Consider the following 13,760-nt stretch of genomic DNA (forward strand, 5'->3'; position numbering starts at 1 on the left):
TTCCTCCCTTCTGTCCATCCATCCAGTCTCACTCCCCTCTTCTCTAACCCCCTCACTTTGATCTCTCTCCCCTTAAAGTTCCTGCTGTGCCTCTTGCAACTAAACGAGAAAGTGACATTAGTGCCAGTAGCCCTAGGACTTCATAACCTAGCCTCCTACAGATCTAGAGCCCACCCATTCCCTCTAACACACGAAGAAAGTGCAGCAAGCATAGACAACCAGCCCACGCATCACAGATTAGGTCAACCCAGTTCAGTTCCTGTCCCGCATCACCCCACTGAAATGCAATGTCACACATTACCAGTGCCGCTTTGCTTCGGCATTCATTGCTGGAGTCGCTTGACAGCACAGCAGGTTACATCCAGCGTGATCCCCACTACAGTGCCCAGAGGCAGTCCGAGAGCTCGGGGTCAAGCAGAGGTGGAAGGTTGCCATGGGTACAGTCACAAACCTGGGCCCGGTTTGTTTTGATCACGTGGTTGCAGACACCGTGCCACACACCGTCATCACCCTCTGTGCTCTGATGGGCCAGGCCACCAGTCCGCATAAAGAGTTGAGCTAGTTCATTATCTGTGAAGGCCAGCCCTTCAAAGTGCCCCAGTAGCCCGGCAGATCAGCAAATTCAGGAGAGAGAGAGCCTGTCTCTAACGAAGAAGAAAAGAAGCCTGGCTGTTACCAGCTCAGGTGCATACTGACATGGTCGAACTGGGAGAGAAAATATGCCCGAGCACCAGGAAAGTGACCCATGTTTGCAAACGGAGGCAGCTTTGAACTTGTAAAGTTTGTGTCCCACACAGCGTGAGCCTGAGCAGGTGCTGCGTGTCTTTAAAAGGCACAACAGGCATGGCTCTCAGACAGCGGTGCCATTTAGCAGATTATCTCAGGCTCATCACTACCAGGGGGACACTGCCGCAGGCATCACAGTGTGAGTCTGCCACCTCCCAAACTTCCTGCCAACTCTGAATAAAGGCCTAAGGGCCGCGGCTCAATTAGCACATTGAAAGGGGAGATTAGCACTCGATTAGAGTGCTTCAGGAAAACAGACACGCTCGTTCTCAGCTGTATTGCATTTCTTTTGTTGTAAATGCCATTATCACTTAGCTTGGCCCATGAGTACCAAAGAAAAAGTTCCGGTGCTCAAGCGCCGAAAATTTAGAAGTGCTGGTACTCAGTACTGGTGAGTACCGGCCCATTTAAAGCACTGGTGAGTTATTAAGGTGTGATCAGTCCAGTTGAGTTCTGTGGTGTGAATACATTTGATTCTGTGTCTAGAGGTGAAAGCAGGGACAAGTGTGTGTCCGCCTTTGTGCGTGGGTTCGGAGACCAGTTGGGTGAGGTCGATGTTGTTCAGATTGTCCTGGAGGGCAATGGAGTTGGCGTTCTTGGGGTCGTCGATATGGAAGTTGAGGTCGCAAAGTAGGACATAGTGGTGAGAATCGATTGCTGGGGGGTGATGAGGTTGGAGATGGTGTCACGGAATGTTGCTCTAGGTCTCGGGGGTCTGTAGGTGGGGGTGCCTTTTATCATGGTCTTCACGTCTGTTTGCATTAGGAAGTTGAAGTGTTCGGTAAGTGGCATGGGGCCGTCGTTGGTGGATCTGATGGTTTCCTTGAAGATGATGGTGATTTCTCCCCCTTTTTTTGTTGGCACGGTATCAGTGTATCTTCTTGTAGCATTCAGGAGTGATAGTGGTTAGGTCGGGGTTCGTGGAGGTGTTGAGCCAAGTTTCAGTGATGAAGGCGACGTCCGTGGAGAGGGTGGTGATGGTGTCCCACAATTCTGTGGTGTGTTTTCAGAGTGAGAGGGTGTTGAGCAGGATACAGTGGAGTGGTTGTGGGGTGTTCTTCCCTCTTGTGAGCACTAGTGGTGTGTGATCTTTCGTGGGTAGTGTCGCAGGAGAAGTGGCAGTGTCGACAGTTTAAGGGACTTTTGCTGGATCGTGGGTAGGAGGAGACATAGCTGGTATTTCCGCATCTGGGGTCCATGTCCAGGTGTTCCTTGGAAGTGTACCATCAGGTGGCAGTAGGGTCAGGGGTGCTGGCTCTGGGTTTTGGTCAACTGGTGGTGCATTGGCAGCATACCCGCTGTATGCGTTTGTTGCCTGGCCATGCTGCAGTCTCTATTTGTGGTCTTGGTAGGTGGTCCTAGTGGACCAATGCACTGGGCAGGGATCTGGTTCAGTTTGCCCTGGGACCAGGACAGCAGGCAGCACAGGGACCCCAGGCAGCGCAGGGGCAGTGACAGTAGGCCACTCTGGGACAGAAGGCCACTCAGGGACAGCAAGCAGCGCAGGGACACCAGGCAGCGTAGGGACACCAGGCAATATAGGGACAGCAGGCAGCTCAGGGACCCCAGGCAGGACAGGAGAAGCAGGCAGCACAGACAGAGCAGGGATAGCAGGCAGCACAGCAAGCAGGCAGCGCAGGGGCAGGAACAGCAGGCAGCACAGGGCCGGGGACAGCAGGCAGCCAAGGGGCAGAGATATGGGCCAGACATCGTACCTGAAGAACGGGCAGATGAAAAAGGGGTGGTCCATCCCAGCATCCTCCAGGCTTTGACGGGTTCAGAGCAGTCACAAGAGATCATTATTTTTCTGCACATAGCGATCTGAATACTTCTCATTTTCCTACAGTCAATGTTCCATTTGCATGTTAACATTTTAGTGAAAGTCAATAAAAATAATACATAAGAAAAAAAGGGCAGACATTGCTATAACTGCAGTACTTAATGCTCACTAGTGCTCGGCCAAGATGTACTTTGTCCTAAGAAAGAAATATATGCTATATCTGAATGGGATTTTTTTTGTTATATTGAAATAAAGCCTTTACTCTTGAAGGTTATGGAGCTTGTAATGCCTTTTCTCCTGTGCAGTTCGACTTGTAAAGACCTTTAGGAAACTCAGGCACTGCCACGGGCACCTTAAGGGCTAGATACGCCACTAGTTATTAAGCAGGATGATGAGAGAAAGGGAAGGGTCCCAGAATGCAATTTCCCTATACAGTTTCCAAAGGGATTTTTCAACAATGGTGCAGTCAATATGGCTGAACTGAATGGCACAAAATTTGGCAGACAGTTAGCTCTTTACACGAAAAGTGTGCCTTTTTTCCTTTGGTGTAAATCCATTCAGTAGTAAATGAAGGTTCCAAATGTATAAATATCTGGATGGCTGGGCCCGAGGGAGTCCTGCCAACACACATCTTCAAATAATCGGGAGATCTGATGGGCTGAGGGGGCTTTTTTCGCCCATCCACTGCCTTGCTCCTACTGGATCTTGAGCTCTGATTAGCTGGCTACAACATAAAGAGAAATGTATCAGCTGCCATTACTGAATACTGGGACTCGGTCCCTGTCTCCTGAAAATTCAAAAAAATAAACAAGTATAAGGGGGCAAGGTAGGGGCACCCTGGACCTTGTGGTCCAAATTAAAAACAAAATAGAGTTGCTGCGATCATGCAATATACCTACAACTCTATACTAACTAATCTCTAGCCTGTCTGTTCATCCTACCAATCATTTTCAAGAACTTGTATAGTCTCCACTAATGACCATATATAACTCCTAGCAATTTAATCTACTGAAAATAACAAGCATTTGCAATGCAATAGGTCTCGCAGTTACGCAAGTTTAAGCTATTGGCATTGTAAATGACAATGCCTTTTATGTTTTTAAAACAAAAACAACAATAAAAGGCATTGTTATTTGCGATGTCAATAGCTCAAAACTCACATAACTGCGGGACCTATTGCTTTGCAAATGCTTGTTGTTCCTAGGAATGGATGCAGCCCACCCGCTACATAGAGCTCGCAAGTAGAAGAAAAGGGTTCTATTTTGTTCAAGTTAACACAAAGGTCAAGCAGGGTCTAATCTGCTGCCTAAAATGCATTGCTGACTTATACCAGGGCCAGTAACATTGTCCAAAAAGCAATAATGATATGTCGGTTGATGATTCCTCTCTCCCTACCCCACACACATCCTACTATCTCTAAGCAGCTTGTGTCTTGTTTGCATCTAGCCAATGAACCTTCACTAAACTATTCGACTTTCCATAGAGTATCTTGTTGGGTAGCCTTCGGTACATTATCCCACCAGACAAGCCTGAGCAGGGTGTGCAAGCACAGAGCATTTTAGTAAGCTATGGAGCCAGGTTGTATTTCTCAAAATATATAACCAGGTGTGGTTTGGTAGGCTGGGGACATGAAAGGTAGGGGTCATGCAGGAGGCTATTCAGACAAGTAACGTACAGCCACTGTCTACCCAGCTGGTGTCCCTAATCTCAGAGCATGCAGGGGGGTTTATACCCAGGCAGCATATAGAGCGGCCTCTGGTTAGGACGCATGCAGTGGTATATCTTTAAAAGAATGCAGTGGGGGGCGTGGCCAAGATGGCGACCGGGATGGACGTTTGCGTGTGAGGCTCCCGACCTAGTCCACCGTCCTGACCACTCACTAGCCCTTAATCCCCCAGAGCAACCCACAGAACGAGAGCGAGTGCCGCCCGGAGCTCCAGGGGTCGCCCCCGCTACCACCAGTGGCCGGCAGAAATCGAACAGCGGCCCCTAGCAGAATCCCCTCCCCGGCGGTGTTGAGACCCGCCCTTTGCTGGATGGAAGGGAAGCCGCCGCCAGAGAGTAACCGTAGTTCCCTGATAGCGGGGGATGCAGGATGTACTCAGCATCCGGGACAGCGGAGGTGAGGGCGCTGGTGCCGGGTGCCCCCAAGGATAGCGGCTGAAGCCCAGTGAGCGCGCCCACGGACAGGGCGGGAGGACATATTTGGCAGCGAGGATCGAAGGCGCCGAGCCCCAGGTTAGGAGGGACTGCGCCGGGGCCCGGGAGTGAAAGACGGCAGACACCCGCAGCAACGTAGCTGGGACCGGAGCCGGAGAAATCTGAGGCGCCACCCCGGGACGTGGGGCGGAGCGAAGCGGGCGGTGACCGGAGCCCTGGGATAGACCAACTGAGGAGGCCCGTGGTTAGGACGGGAGGCCCCGCTCGGCGTCCCGCGGCGGGCCTTGGGCCGGGGCACCTACGAGAGGGGCGCGAGGAGCGGCCTGCGCCCATCATTGAAATCCAGGCCCGGAGGCCGGGGCCCAAATACAGGTGCCACTGGAGCACATCGCACGGGCTCTGGTTCCTCTGGGGCGGGGGCCGACCTGAGGCTCTCTGCGGACAGTGCACACCGGCATCATGGCGACAGGGCAGCGCAGGACGGGGCGCACGATAACGGACATGTTAGGGAAGAGAGCCCTTAAAGGAGAAAAAAGCCCTAGACCCTCGGTGGCGCCAAAGAGTGCCGAGGGTGCCCCCATCACCAAATCCTTCCTGGAGACTCTTTTTAATACCCTGCGAGAGGACCTCCAGACACTGAAACAGGATATGGCCGGGGAGTTCAGAGAGCCGTGTAGAGACGTGGATGGCCTGGGAGAGCGGGTGGCCGCGGTGGAGGAGTCCGACCAGTCTAGAAGCGAGGAGGTGGAGCAGTTGCAGCAGGAGGTGGTGCACCTCAAGGAACAGCAGGTAGACCTACAAGCGCACGCGGAGGACCTTGAATATCGATCCCGAAGAAACAATATAAGGGTCCGGGGCGTACCACTCAAAACGGAGGGGACAGATGTTACTCTATTCTTGCAGGGCCTATTTAGGGACATACTGGGGCAAGGAGAAGATTTCGACATACAAATCGACAGAGCGCACAAAGTAGGCCTGGCGCGCCGAGCGCCTGCCCCCCCCCCTCCCCGGACATTCTGGCATTCCTTCCAGACTTTCCCTTAAAGGAGCGCATACTGCAGGAGGCCCTTAAGTAGCAACCCCTCCGCTACCAAGACCACCCTGTGCCACTGTTCCAAGATCTTTCGGCCGTCACTCTTCAGAAGAGAAAAGCTTCTAAACCAGCCACTACCTTCTTGCGGGAAAAAGGCATTCCCTACTCGTGGGGCCATCCCTTTCGGATAATCTTCAAATGGAACGGGGCCCTGCAACCGCTCCGATCCCTGCGAGACAAATGCGCATTACTGGGAATAAATCTAGACGAGGACTCCAAGAAGGATGATCCCTCTGAGCGACCTTCGCCCAAGTCTTCGCCACGAACCTCTGACGATGGCTAGCAATGAGTAGGGCATCGGAACGGGCCCAAGAGGTCCCTGAAACCGGACCCACAACTGATGGCGCAGGAACAGGCAGCAGCATTCCAGAAGGTATCCAGAGACACAGCGACATCGGAATAGCCGAGCGGACTACGCACAATGCCCTGGTGCATCAGATTCGGCTGAAATGTGTACGGGGGTCCATCTGCTTCAGGATCAGCAGGACAGGGGGGGGCGACGGGATTGCCGTTGCCACACACTCCTCCACGTGAAGACTCTGTGGGCCTGAACTGTGCTCGGATAGCCCCAGGACTATGATGAAGTTGGGGTTCCAGTTGGTGTTGGGGGTGAGGGAGGCGGGTGGCAGAGGGTTGGGCAGGGGTTATTGGGGTTGGGGGTGAGGAGGGAGCAGGGAGGGGGGGAGCGGGTGGGGGGGATCCTCCTTGTCCACCGATTCTTGATTTTCCTTTTGCTTTCCCAAGCTTTGCGCAGCGACAAGCAGACTCTACTACTCACCTATGGCGCCTCTTAGATTCAACATCCTCTCTCTTAATGTGAGGGGACTGAATAACCCCATCAAAAGCCGGGAGATACTTTCCCTCTTAGAGCACTCTACAGTGGACATCTGCCTCCTACAGGAGACGCACTTGCTGCCAAAGGATCACCTCCGACTTAAATCCCGGGCCTTTCCCCTGCTGTTTTTTTTTGTCCGTACCTAAGAAGGTAGCAGGGGTGGCGATTCTGGTGTCCAAGTCCTTTAGGGGTCAAGTTCTGCAGAGGGAGGGGGAGATCAAGGGCAGGTTGCTGATACATCACTTTCTGATAGCTGGGCGGACACTTTTAGTGGGCACCATTTACGCGCCTAATGAGGGTCAGGGAAAATTCCTTCATACGGCCTTAGAGACAGCCACAGCAAACACTCAACCACACCTGCTACTAGGGGGCGACCTCAATTTAGTATTCCATAACCTAGCGGATCGTTCATGCCAACGCTCGGGGCAGGTGGGATCTCTCTCCACAGAGGGCCACGCTCATCTCTCAGACCTTGGCCTTGTCGACCTAGGGAGACACTGCCACCCACACTCCACGGCATACACCTACTTCTCGGCGGCCCATAAATCATATGCTAGGCTTGACTATTTCCTCTGCTCCTCACAGTTGGTGCCCCGAGTGCAAGATATTGATATACTCCTGATCTCCCTGTCGGATCACTCCCCGGTGATGGCCACTTTCCTCCTCCCGGGTGTGCCTGCCCCACTCCGACATTGGCACCTGTGGGATACCTTGCTCTAAAGCCCTACAGTGGTGGAGAGGATTAAAGACGCCATCACCCAATTCTTAACTCACAATGCCAACACTGATACCACTAAGGCCACGCAATGGGCTGCGCTTAAAGCAGTATTAGGGGGAGAGTTCCTCTCTATCTCCACAGCCAACAACAGGGAACGCACCCAGAAAAGAGCCGAAATTTCCCAACGGGTAGCGGAGTTGGAGCAGATGCACCAACGAATGGGGGCAGCCCGTGCATGCTGCCAGCTCTGTGCGGAGAGGAAGATGCTGGCGGCGCTGGACCAAGATGTGGCAGAATATGCAGCTCTCCGCCTCCGACATGCATACTATAGTGGGGGCGACCGCTGTGGGAAGCTCTTGGCGAGCAAACTGAGAGAGCAACGCCAAAGGCAGGGCGTTAAAGCCATACAGACCAATCAGGGAGACCTTGCTGTAGACGGCGCTGACATAGCTGCGGCCTTTGGGTACATTTATGAAACCCTATACGCAGCTGATTCGCTCGACCTCCAGACTGGTCGTGCATACCTGGGAGGCACAACCCTCCCGTCCTTGAACGAGGCGCAAGCGGAGTTACTAGATCAGCCCATTGGCCTGGAGGAAGTGATTTCGGCGATATCCCGCCTCAAACTGGGGAAATCACCTGGCCCAGATGGCTACTCAGCGGCCTTTTATAAAACGTTCTGCCACCAGGTTGCCCCGCTACTGCGGGATCTCTTTAACACCTTCAGCCAACCCGGTGCCATTCCGGAGGACCTTCTGGAGGCGGCGATAATGGTTATACCACACGCTGTAGTTCCTATAGGCCGATATCCCTTTTAAACCTGGACCTCAAGCTCTACACGGGCATCCTCGCGGTTAGGTTGGCACCATATATGCAGCAGCTGGTGGAGCCAGACCAGGCTGGTTTCATCCCCAAATGGCAGACCAGCGATAATACCAAACGAGTCCTCCACCTCATCGAGGCGGGGTCGCGGACGAGGCCAGACTGTATGCTGCTTACCATCGATGCCGAAAAGGCCTTTGATAGGGTGCACTGGCCCTATCTGGAACTGGTGCTCCAACACTTCGGGGTGGGTGAGGCTCTCCGCAATTGCATATTGAACTGCTATCGCCGCCCAACGCTAGGGTACGTGTCAATGGACACACCTCCCCGCGCTTCCCAATCGGCAGGGGCACCGGGCAGGGGTGCCCTCCCTCCCCTATCATTTTTGCCTTGTATATGGAGCCACTAGCGCAACGGGTCAGGCAACATTCCCTCATCAAAGGCACTCCCTTTGGCAGCGATGTGCATAAAATCAGCCTGTACGCTGACGATATCCTTCTTTCCCTTACAGAGCCGATGCAGTCGCTCCGAGCACTTTTTATCGAACTCCACGCCTTTGCAATGGCCTCGGGGTTTAAGATCAATGTGGGAAAATCGGAAGCCTTGAACATCTCCCTGTCGCCAGAGACTCTCATCGAAGTCCAAGGCGAGTTTGATGTGCAATGGTCAAAGACTACCATCCCCTATCTGGGAGTTCTTCTGGCCCCAACCGTCCAGGCCACCGCGGAGGCGAACTACGCCAGGCTTCGTTTGCGTCTTAGCGACGAACTCCGGAGGTGGAAACATCATTCGCTCTCCTGGCTGGGGCGAATAGCAGCCACTAAGATGACTCTGCTGCCACAAATCCTTTACGTGTTCCAGACTCTCCCTCTGCGCCCCCCTGCGGGCTGGCTCCAACGGACACAGTCTGACCTGGCGCGCTTTATCTGGAACGGTCGCCGTCCACGCTTCAAGCATGCGATTGCGATCCTTCCACCTGCCCACGGTGGGGTTGGTGTGCCTGACCTCTCTCTATATTATCAAGCGACACAACTCCGCACTTTGGTGGAGTGGTTCCAGCCGGAATCGGGCAAGCATTGGCTCTTTCAAGACCAAGCTGTGGTGGGCAGGCCCCTACAAGGGGTTCCATTCCTCCCCAGATGCTATCGCCCCCCCAATCTATATGCATCGCAGATTACAAGCACTGTCCTGGATGTATGGGATCGGGTGGCGGTCCGGCACGAACTCACCTCGTTTCCCTCCCCGATGACCCCGCTCTTCGATAATCACGATTTTTCCCCGGGACTGGACCTCAGGGCATTTGTAGCCTGGAGACGTTCGCCCTGCAGAGACCTGGGACATATGTTCGACTTAAACGGTATCCTCTCCTTTCAACGGGTGAAGGAGGACTATGGTATACCAGAGGCTGATCGCCTACCCTATCTGCAGGTCCGACATTGGGCTCTGCAGCCGGACGTCAGGCCGGGCACGCAACGTTTCCTCACCCCGTATGAAAAGTGGCTGCTTACCCGCACCTCTGATAAGAAGCTGATCTACGACTTGTACCAGCAGCCCCTCCTCACAAACATATATACACATAACACAGGAAGAAACAGGTGGGAGCGGGACCTGGGGAGACCACTCACGCACAAAGAATGGGGCGGCATATACCATAGGGCCAGACACTCTGCTTACCACGCAGGTCTTACCGAAACCCTGACCAAAGTGGCCACTTATTGGTACCATACACCTGAACGCCTACATCAGTGGGACCCCCGCATTAGTGACCGCTGCTGGAGGGGGTGCGGGGGGCTTGGCACCTTGGAGCACTTACTTTGGAGTTGTGACCGGTTGCAACCCTACTGGAGTTTGATCTTAGATGACATAGACTCACATTTAGATACTCGGCTCCCTAGATTCCCCGCTTACATTCTGTTAGGACTCCCCAATGCTCTGATGTACCCCTTGAAGTCTAAGAGGGGGAGGCTTATAGCGATCTCACTAGGGGCAGCTGTGCAAAATATCCTGGCACATTGGAGGACCACACAACCCCCCCCACGCATACTGGTTGGCTGCACCGGCTTTGGATGGTTTTGGGGATGGAGAAGCTGTCCTTAGCGAAGGCGGGAAGGGGAGAGGAGTTTGCTGATCTGTGGCGACCATTCCTTACTTTGCTCACGGGGGAGTTTAGGGAATTGAGCTGCCCTCGCTACTTGCGATTACTGAGCCTAGCAGACACTCCGATCAAGGAGCCGAAAGCCCCAACGCGCAGGCGCAAGACGCACGATTCCTGACCAGCTTACTGCCTTCCATTGGTGGCGTGGTGATTCCCATTTTTCCCTTTCTTTTGCTTTGTGGACAAGGAGGGGGGAGGGGGAAGGGGGAAGGGGGTTGGGTCGGACAATACTTCCCCTTTGCAGTGACCCTCTCTGCCGCACACCCTTGATTGGGTCGTACAGGAAGAGCCTGACATTATTTCATCTGATGGGGAAGTGTGGTCTGTATGTTTTTCCTGTTTTAAAATCCAATAAAAGATTTAAACCATAAAAGAATGCAGTGGTGTCTCCAGCATGCAACATATAGCCAAGAACCTGTAAGACAGGAGACAGCTGCGTATCCCATGCAGAATTACACCAGGATATTTGGTAAGGAGGCCTACCGCAGAGTACCCAGTAAAGTAGCAAGGAGCAGGGTGTCCAGAGAGGTAGCTCACATCTAGCTGGGTATCCAGCAGGGTAGCACGCGGGGGCACGCTCCAGCCTGACCTACCTCTTGCGTGAAGAGGATGGAGGCGTTGTGGTGCTCGTCATGCTCGTCGTCCAGCTGGTTGTGCTGAAGCTGCCACTTGCAGAAGTTCTTCAGGGTGGTGGCGGCATGCTTGCTCACCTCGGGGCCCTTGTCGGAGAGCACCACCACCTTGACCACAGCCAGGCGCACCAGGTCCTCGATGCTGACATGCCAGTAGAGGGAGGAGGCGATGGAGGCCAGGGTGAGCAGGATGTGGTGCAGCTCCTTACCATATTTCTTGGCCATGGACTTGTCAGCCCCCAGCAGCAGCTCCACGTGCCAGGCCTTGGACACAGATCTGCGGTTGCACCTCTGGGTTGCCAGGAATGGGGCTGTGGTGGTGCTGTTGCTCCGCTGGCCAGGGGTCCTGCAGCAGCTCTCCAGCGGGGGCGGCAGGGTCTCGAAGCTGAAGCGCCCCTTGCTGAAGACGTGCAGCAGCGGCCCGGATCGGTCCCCGTAGATGCCGTCATCCACCGCCCTGCCCAGGGGGTGCACGGTGTAGTGGGCATGCTTCATGGAGAGGAAGCCGTCCAGGCCCCCACACAGGCTGAAGATGGCCAGGGACTGCGGGCTGCCGTCCACCGTGCCCCAGTAGAAGCAGCGCCCCCTACGGCTGCCCACCAGCGGTACTGAATTGCGGTGAGGCCAGGGACTCGTCCCGGGTACAGCTGGTCGATGCGCTGCATGATGCCCCCGCGCCACGGGGAGGGGCCGAGGGAGCCCGGGCCTCCTCATCATAGGCAGGTGGCCAAGTTCAAGCGCAGCATCCCCAACAGGAAAAGCGAAAGTACACCCTAGGGAGAGAAAGCGAAAGCACGCAATCCGCAGCTGAGCATGCGTGCTGGCAACCTTGCCTGTGACATGGGTGGGGCATGGAGCGCGCGGCAAGAAATATCCGGGGCTCCCGTGAGCTGAGGGAGCCCCGCGTGTTACAACCGGCGTGAAGGAGCCTACCCCGCAGAGGGAAGTCCAGCGAGAGACGTGAAAAGCCAGCCACGGAGTAGCGTAGAGTCCACCGGTGAGTGGGGTTGAACGAGAGGCATGCAGCAGGTAGCATGGCTTGCGAGGACGGAAGGGGGACCGGAGATGAGCACATCGCATGACTGTACTTGGGGAATGCGCGCGTTCACATTTCTAGTCCGTCCTGCGCGTGCCCATCTCCTGTCTCCCATGAGAGGCAAGTCAGTAACAATAGATCTCGCTGACAACAGCGCTTTCTCTCTGCGTCGCCAGGCGAGTCCTTAAAACTGGAGTAAATGCATTTGATCTCCTTGAGAATTTGTATCTGCCCCTCCCTGTATGCGGCCAGGGAAGTCGGCATCTGCTCCATTCTAGCGGAATTGTATTTTATTTATTTATTTATCCTAATCTCAAATCCTAACGATAATCACTGGATTAAGCACTAACCTTGGGTTCCAAAGTGACATGCTACTCGCTCTAAAGCGCTTACACGCATAGTAAGGGCTAGTAATTGCTATAAGAATTCAAATGAAAAAACAGTACAATGCAATGATTCCACTCGAGAGGGGCAGATTCAGACTTCCCTGAAAGTAGAGTTCGGGGAGGAACAGATGAAAACTCCCAGCTAAGAGGGTCCTCTAGACTGGAGAACGATGGGGACGTCATTCCCAAAGTGAAAATATTATCCCATAGGGATATGAGTAGTTCAATTCACCAAGATGGTGGGATAGTTGATAGCTTATGCAAATGATGGAAGCTTGACCGAAGAGGAGAAATTTCCGAAAAGGATGTTTAAGAATATGGCACTGTAGAGACACATTTTAAAATGCATGAGGGCTCATCCGGAGAGTGGGGCGCTGTCCTACTGGCAGAGGGAGTTGCAAGACCGGTATCTTTCTCTAAAGACAGGAAGTCATCGATATAGTGAGAAGTGTGCCCCAGACAGAGGGAAGGGTGAAAGATAGAGAAGAAAAAGAAATGACTCAGTGAAGGAGAACGTACTTCATCCCACCCCTGAAGATAAAAGAAAGCTTCCTGGTACAAGCAGATTCAAAGTGCGAAACTCTATTAGGACTGCTCAAGCCCTGTTCCACTCAAGCTTACCTCAGTGTGTGGGCACATCAGTCCTCTTTGGTGCCACTTTTCTTCTTGTCCTTCACCTGCTTCTTGTCTGTCTTGTCCTTCGCCGGGCCTGCATCAGCCTGATCTTTGTCCTTCCTGGGAATGAGGCTGTGTGACACCAGGGCTGAGCTCAAGTAGACCAGCATGCCCGTGTAGCCGCCAATGAGTAGACAGAGTGGCTGGATGACCACAAAGAGGCAGGCCACATTCAGTGAGGCCCTCGAGTCCAGGATCAGTTCATCGTCTTGGCATCCCCGGGACACCTTGAAGAAGTAGTAGAGAGCCACCGCTGGGTAGAAGGCCTGCTCCGCCATGCTGCGGCTCCTGTACTAAGACGGCTTGGGCTTGTAGTAATCATTAACCAGGTTTCTCAAAGTCCAAAGTATCTGCGGCTGCCTAGAGTGACGAAGCCCTAAGTCTAAAGTCTTTAAGCAGCAGTGCAACCTGGACGATCGATCAAAGACCTGTATTAAACTGTATTAAAAGTGTGTTTATACAAAATCACACATATTTCGTGAAAATCTCTAAAGTTGGGGTTGCAGCATATCGTCAACAATGCATGGAAGATTCCACAGTGTGTGTATATTGTAAAATCCGAAATGCCATACGTTCTGATGTCTGTTTTTACAGCAGCTGAAGTACCCTGAAAGCTCTGACGGAGGTACTTTAAGTACCTGCTCTGTCTGCCTGGATGTAAAGCCTGCATCAACACATATGT

At 53.5% G+C, this 13,760-nt stretch overlaps 1 long non-coding RNA gene across 1 annotated transcript in view; it reads right to left on the bottom strand.

Annotated features, from left to right (window-relative positions):
* LOC147659030 (uncharacterized) overlaps nt 1-13,373 on the bottom strand; it is a 34,079-nt gene extending 20,706 nt beyond the window's left edge. The window contains exon 1 of the long non-coding RNA XR_015307334.1: nt 13,025-13,373. This is a non-coding gene — a long non-coding RNA (uncharacterized LOC147659030). The remainder of the gene's footprint in view (nt 1-13,024) is intronic.
* Nucleotides 13,374-13,760: the final 387 nt, after the last annotated feature.

Source organism: Lissotriton vulgaris, unplaced genomic scaffold, assembly GCF_964263255.1.
Source record: "Lissotriton vulgaris unplaced genomic scaffold, aLisVul1.2 SCAFFOLD_797, whole genome shotgun sequence".
NCBI classification, from domain to species: Eukaryota; Metazoa; Chordata; class Amphibia; order Caudata; family Salamandridae; genus Lissotriton; species Lissotriton vulgaris.